Here is a 7,500-nt window from a genome sequence, read left to right as displayed (position 1 = left end):
TATTGGTGCTATTTAGAAAATCTCTTGACTGACTTATTAAGAATTACCTATTCATCGTTTGTAGTTGAATATGGACACACACACACAAGCGTACGGAAAAGGCAGCGGGAACTCGCTCAGCGCAATGGGTCCTGAATTCAGAACTATTTAAGATGATTGACACCTTCGTTAATAACGTTAGCTCTGTCTTTCACATTCCAAGCAGCAGAAAGCAATTTGGTATGTTTGATGATTGGAGGGTGGATGATCAACATACCAATTTTTAACCCCGTAGCGTCAGTAGTTTTTAAGATCTGAGGGCGGACAGAATAAAGTGCGGACGGACAGACAACTATAAACTGATGGAACGCTATGCATAATGGATATGTTTATTTATTTCAAAATGAAATAAATTCTTCATTTTATTAACTTTTCTGCCTCCTTGGTCCTCATTGTGACCCGTTCTCACTCATACCAAGTTCCTAAGCTTTTAAGCTCATGCCCCGTCTTCGTCTGGGATTCATTGAGGGCATTTTTCACTTTGTTTTCAATATTTATAGAATTTAAAGTAATTCTTTTTTTTTATTTTCAAGAAATGATGTATTTGTAAATTTATATATATATAAATCGGAAGGGTGTGATATTAAAGAAGATTTAGTTCTGATCTCTTTTTCCATCGCTGATTTTAATTACTCTGTTAGAACTTGGGATTTTTAAGCCCTCCGATATAATAATAATAATAATAATAATAATAATAATAATAATAATAATAATAATAATAATAATACCCAGTTATTTAGTGTTCCATCTGGCACCACTGACTAAGAAGCATCACAGAAAGTCCAATACTAATTGAATTTCGGATTTCGGATATACTAAAAGCTTTGCAGATTATGAAAGTGGGTCCATTTGGTCCCCAAATTGCAGGATGGATTATCTTTGTATAATTGCCTCTCTTATTCATGTAGATGATGACTTTCTATATATATATATATATATATATATATATATATATATATATATATATATATATATATATATATATATATATTTATTTATTTATATGTACATACAATTTCCTTTGAGTGTAAGAGTATTTGTAGTTTGATATAAACGATTTCAGTACTTGATATATATATATATATATATATATATATATATATATATATATATATATATATATATATATATATATATATATATATATATATATATATATATATATATATATATATATATATATACACACACACACAAACTGTTGGGCGGTGACAAACGCTAACCAACCTTCAACACCATATGTGCTATTGAGTATCAAGTTGGCTATTTCACTGTGGATGGACTTGAAAGCATGTATAGATTTTTCGTATCCACAAATGGGAATGTAAATTGTTTGTTATAACAGAGTCGGGTTCTCTCATATCAAAGTCGTAATTGAGTAATCCTATATTAGTTGGATTTAGTCGTGATCCTTTAACAGCTGCAGCTAATGGTCGCTGAAATGAATATGGATGACGGGTGAATAAAATTCATATAAAGTCATAGTTCAGTTTGATATTAAAGTGGAAGTATTGTAACGTAATCGGAAAATCGTCTTGCATGATTAAATCTGGACAGAGGGAACAGTTTTCAATGGAAAAGTTTTATTCATAAGAGATCATATTGGAATTCCTCTCTTAAAGTCCTGCAAATGGAAGAGCTTATGAGAGATTTGTGTCGATATTGACGGTGTATATTTATAAATTCAATAAAAGTATATACCGGTATCTTCATCATTAAACCTTTTCCTTCAATGTAAGCTGGCTTCAGAGTAAATATTGCATTCAATTAGACACATGTATATATATATGTGTGTATATATATATATATATATATATATATATATATATATATATATATATATATATATATATATATATATATATATATATATATATATATATATATATATATATACACACACACACATATATATATATATATATATATATATATATATATATATATATATATATATATATATATATATATATATATATATATATATATATATATATATATATATATATATATATATACAGTATAGTGTGTGCTTAAAATCACTAGTACACGTGATATAGCTCAGGGATTAATGAAATACTGGGTATAAATCCCGGCCGCTTGGGCTGTTAGTATTTGTAACATTTCAAAAGGACCGATACATAATGGTAGACTTTTACAATATCTTACAGTTAATTACAGTGAACAATTAAAAGGAGAAATAAATAGACAATCAGATTTGCTTCAAGAAAGTAAGTTAACTAGATCAAACAAATATAACATAAACCAATTTTAACTAGGCAATAAAATGATCAATGAAAATAAAAACAGTGAATAAATAATGAAGAAACAATAGAATTTGAGGAAGACCCAGGAAGTTGAAATTACCAAAAAGGGGAAAAAATATATATAAGATAGAATGGAACGTAATCATCGAATCAGTATAACAACTACGGAAACGAAATAGGGAAATAGAAAAGGAACACATCCCTTTAAGTCCCTTAATACCGGCCATTGTAATCGCCGTAAAAATCCGACTCTGCAGCGATAGCTTTAATGGGGCGATAATCCCTTCCGATGAAAGGAATCTCTTTATGTCAATGCCTCTGACGGTATCAGTAATCGCTTTATTCTTCCGGTGAAGGGATTTTTATTCAGTTGATAATCCACGTTTTTATAATTATTCATCAATTATAGGTACTTGTAGATGGGTGACTGACGTGTGATCATTGCTGAATTGCATTTTGCAGATTGATTTATAAATCTAGTTTTTCTAAGTATTTTTTTCACGACGTCTCTCTGTTATTGTTATCGGTTAACGACCGCCGATGATTTGTCTTCTTTACTTAGGAGTTAAATATATTAATTTGTCTACAAATACACCTTCATTTATTCCTGTTAATATTTAGTTATCCAGATCACTCATTATTTTTTAAGGCCAGTTAAATTAGCAGACTCAGCATTTTAATAAGTCCAGTGAAGAATTAGAGGACATTTATTTCTGGTGATAGAAATTCATTTCTCGTCATAATGTGGTTCGGATTCCACAGTAAGCTGTAGGTCCCGTTGCTAGGTAACCAGTTGGTTCTTAGCCACGTAAAAATAAGTCTAACCCTTCGGGCCAGCCCTAGGAGAGCTGTTAATCAGCTCAGTGGTCTGGTTAAACTAAGATATACTTAACTTTTATTTGGAGAGGTTGAGGACAACGTAACCTTCCGTAACTTCACTGCCATTGTACAATAAATGGTTCTCTCTCTCTCTCTCTCTCTCTCTCTCTCTCTCTCTCTCGTAACTGGAGATAACTTTACTGCCACTGTACTGTTAATAAATTGGTCGTCTCTCTCTCTCTCTCTCTCAAACACCGCATTTCGCCCCTTAACTGGAAAAAGGGCTTTAAAAATCCCCTTACCGGGAAAAAAGGCTTTAAAAATCTCCTTAACTGGAAAAAACGCTTTAAAAATCCCCTTAACCGGAAAAAAGACTTTAAAAATCCTCCTTAATTGGAAAAAAAGTCTTTAAAAATCCACCTTAACCGGAAAAAGGGCTTTAAAAATCCCCCTTAACTGAAAAAAGGCGTTAAAAATCCCCCTTAATTGGAAAAAAGGCTTTAAAAATCCGCCTTAACTGGAAAAAAGGCTTTAAAAATCCCCCTCAATTGGAAAAAAGGCTTTAAAAATCCCCCTTAACTGGGAAAAAAGGTTTAAAAATCCAAGGGGCAAAAATATTGAAAAGGAAAATGGGTTTGGGTGTCTTAAATTTCAGTGTATTTAACTTTTTCGTCCTTGAAGGTGTTCATCCTTAAATATTGAGAGAGAGAGAGAGTCGTTTAATCCAACATTTTTTGATGTTCCCATTACGCTGTCATCTTGGAGAAAGAAGAAAGTTTATTGACAACAAAAGAAAGTGCGAGAGAAAGACACGACTTTCAGAGCAGCATATTTTTACCTTTTGTGCAACCAGTACTGATGCCGAGAAAAAACAAGTAAACAATGCGTCGAAGTTTCTTCGGAGCAATCGAGTTTTCTGTACAGCATTTAATGCTGTATGAGCCTTGACCCATGAAACTTCCAGCCACGGCCCTGTGGTGGCCTGTACTAGAGCGTTGCCAGACGCACGATCATGGCAAACTTTAACCTTAAATAAAATAATAACTACTGAGGCTAAAGGGCTGCAATTTGGAGGGTGGATGATCAACATACCAAATTGCAGCTCTCTAGCTTCAGCAGTTTTTAAGATCTGAAGGCGGACAGAAAAAGTGCGGACGGACAGACAAAACCGGCACAATATTTTTCTTTTACTGAAAACTAAAAACACATTTAATCCGCTCCCAGAGACGACAAACCTGGAAAGAATTCATCTCCTCGAATTCAGGCCGGAAGTATTGACTCAATTCATACAGACTTATCCTCGGGTCCGGTCGGTTTCCGGGGGTGGGGTGGGGGAGGGGGGATTTTAAGGTCGAGTAAGCAGAGGTCGAGCATTCAAGTAAATAGTTTTTCAATTTTGCGCTGTAACATTAAAGGGCTGTTTCAACTGCTCTTGGGATTTAATGAATAGGGACCGAATGCGAAGCTCTATGGCTGTCTAGTTGATGTTGATGAAAGAGGAAAAGAATCTTTAAGCAAGAAAAAAAAAGATTGAAAAGCTGGATTTGACGAGATTTCTCACACACTTTATTATCTTTGTGTTTTACGAATGTCCATTTATGATTACTGTGTTACGTAATCCATGTCTTACGATCGATTTGTGTGTGGATGATTTACTTAGTAAAGTAGACACGAGAGGAAATAAATACGAAGTATAAAAGCACCATTGCCGCTTATAATCCAGCAGAGTAATTTATGTATTATTTTTGTATTCAAAAGTTGGAGCTACGAAAAGAAAAATGGAAAAGAATTAACCACAATGTCAATTATAATTCATAAGAAAAGAAGTGGGGCTGAATCAGACCAAAGCCGTTGTGGTGAAGCGGCTACCAAATGAATCTCAACAATGCACCGCGATTATTAACCACAGAACGACACAGAAACCTCTGGAACGAAAGTTGATGAGAGGGAGATGCCGTTTTGTTCATTAAAGATTATTTTTGCCTTAGTGTTTTGTTCTCTCCGTTCTGCTGTTCGTTTGTGAATAGGGAGAGAGAGCTGGAGAGAAAATTGGCCATCTTTCTCGTTTCATTTAGGTTTTCCTGTTATGTTTCTCTTTCAGACGAATACAAAGCCGCAGAGAAGTCTTTTTGATAAGTGTTCTTTTATTGTTATTACCCCCACTTACACTGGAGTGATACACACACACACACACACACACACACACACACACATATATATATATATATATATATATATATATATATATATATATATATATATATGTATATATAACTGAATCACAAGATATACGTGTTGAATGTTGTATAAATAACTGCCAAATCACGAAGGACAGTAAGTGGAAAGGTTGCAATGTTGTTATTTCATGGTATTTGCCAAACAAAATATATATATATATATATATATATATATATATATATATATATATATATATATATAATATATCCGTTATTTATATATATATATATATATATATATATATATATACAAATATATATATACAAATATATATATATATATATATATATATATATATATATATATATATATATATATATATATATATATATATATATATATATATATATATATATATATATATATATATATATATATATATATATATATATACATACATACATACATACATACATACATACATACATATAAAGGAATGTAACACAGATAGCTAAATAATCATCATAGATATAAACAAGAGAGCTGGACGTGAAATTGGAACTTTCTTGAAATAGATACAATAAATGAAAGTTACAGCAAAACTTAGGATTAGCATAATGATGATGTCGGGGATTGAAAACGATCTCATTCTTTTTTTTTTTTTTTTAAATCTGTCTTTATGGACGTCGAATAAACACATTAAATATATTGCATTACAGCAAGTCCGTAGGGGGTTAGTCCTGTCAGTTCACCTCACGCGGTGCACTGTGGGCATTGCTTAAGATTCTTTGCAGCGTCCCTTCGGCCCCTAGCTGCAACCCCTTTCATTCTTTTTTACTATACTTCCGTTCATATTCTTTTTCTTATATCTTTCTCTCCAGCCTCTCCTATCAATTGTTTCAAAGTGCAGCTGCTTTGAGGTTTTCCTCCTGTTGCGCCTTCCAAACCTTTCTACTCTCAGTTTCCCTTCCAGCGCTGAATGACCTCATAGGTCCTAGCGCTTGGCCTTTGGCCCAAATTCTATATTCCATTCCAGCAGCAAGTGGTTTTTTTTTTTTTTTGTATACTCTTAAGATAGAGATGAAGTAATATAATGATTTCGAATTATTGCGGAAGGTTTTACGTATGCGCGGTATCAGTTTTCGAGTTTATTATGTTTATTTGCAAGTATATTTAAAGCATCTGTGAGTACGTTCAGTTATTAAATTATTTTCTTGGCTCAATAAAATTCAAATAAATTATTACTTTTCTGTTAAAGAAAACTGTTGTGCCGGCTGTGTCTGTCCGTCCGCACTTTTTTTTTTCTGTCAGGCAATGTTTTCTGTCCACACTTTTTCTGTCCGCCCTCAGTCCTTAAAAACTACTAAGGCTAGAGGGCTGTAAATTGGTATGTTGATCATCCACCCTCCATTCTTCAAATCTGCCAAATTGCAGCCCTCTAGCCTCAGTAGTTTTTATTTCATTTAAAGTTAAATTTAGCCATGATCGTATGTCACGCAACGATATAGGACAGGCCACCACCGGGCCGTGGCTAATTTTTATGGGCCGCGGCTCATACAGCATTATATCGAGACCACCAAGAGATAGACCTATTTTCGGTGGCCATGATTATACGCTGTTTTTTACTTGTTTGTTCTAATTCCCCATTCTCCAGAGACTGACGCCATTGCAGTTTGTATGGAAACCCGCCTTGAGCGCTGGGTCTCTCGAGAGGCAGGTCAGGCTTTGAAATGGTAATGAAGCTTTGCACAAACAACAAACATACGGAAGATCGAGGGGAAGTCCTTCCGACAGCCGCGCTGTAGTCCTTTGCAAAGGACGGAGGGATCAGCCTGATTTTACAGACATGCAATTAGCAATTAGCATTATTAGAGTATACATAATCAAATGCTAGGGACAAAATATACAGCGTTGTTTTGTTCCCAAAAATTCCCCAAGGAACGAATTCTTTTTTGATGCAACTATCCAACCTTAAATGAACGTTGTAGCAATCGTAGTAGCAGTAGTAATAGAGCCGGAAATACACAATACTGGGTATTACGTAACCTTTGCGTCAGAAGTGAGAGTTCCCAACGAAAGCTAAATGCTTTTGTGTTTTGGCCTTCATAGAATCTTACAAATTCCCCTCTTCATTCTTAAGCCAAAAGTCTAAAGAGCCTCCCTTTGAAAAGTCAACGATTTTATCTCCCTCTCAAAA

The sequence above is a fragment of the Macrobrachium rosenbergii genome, chromosome 56, assembly GCF_040412425.1.
Source record: "Macrobrachium rosenbergii isolate ZJJX-2024 chromosome 56, ASM4041242v1, whole genome shotgun sequence".
NCBI classification, from domain to species: Eukaryota; Metazoa; Arthropoda; class Malacostraca; order Decapoda; family Palaemonidae; genus Macrobrachium; species Macrobrachium rosenbergii.
The sequence above is the reverse complement of the archived record's forward strand: the minus strand, read 5'-3'. Positions refer to the sequence as shown.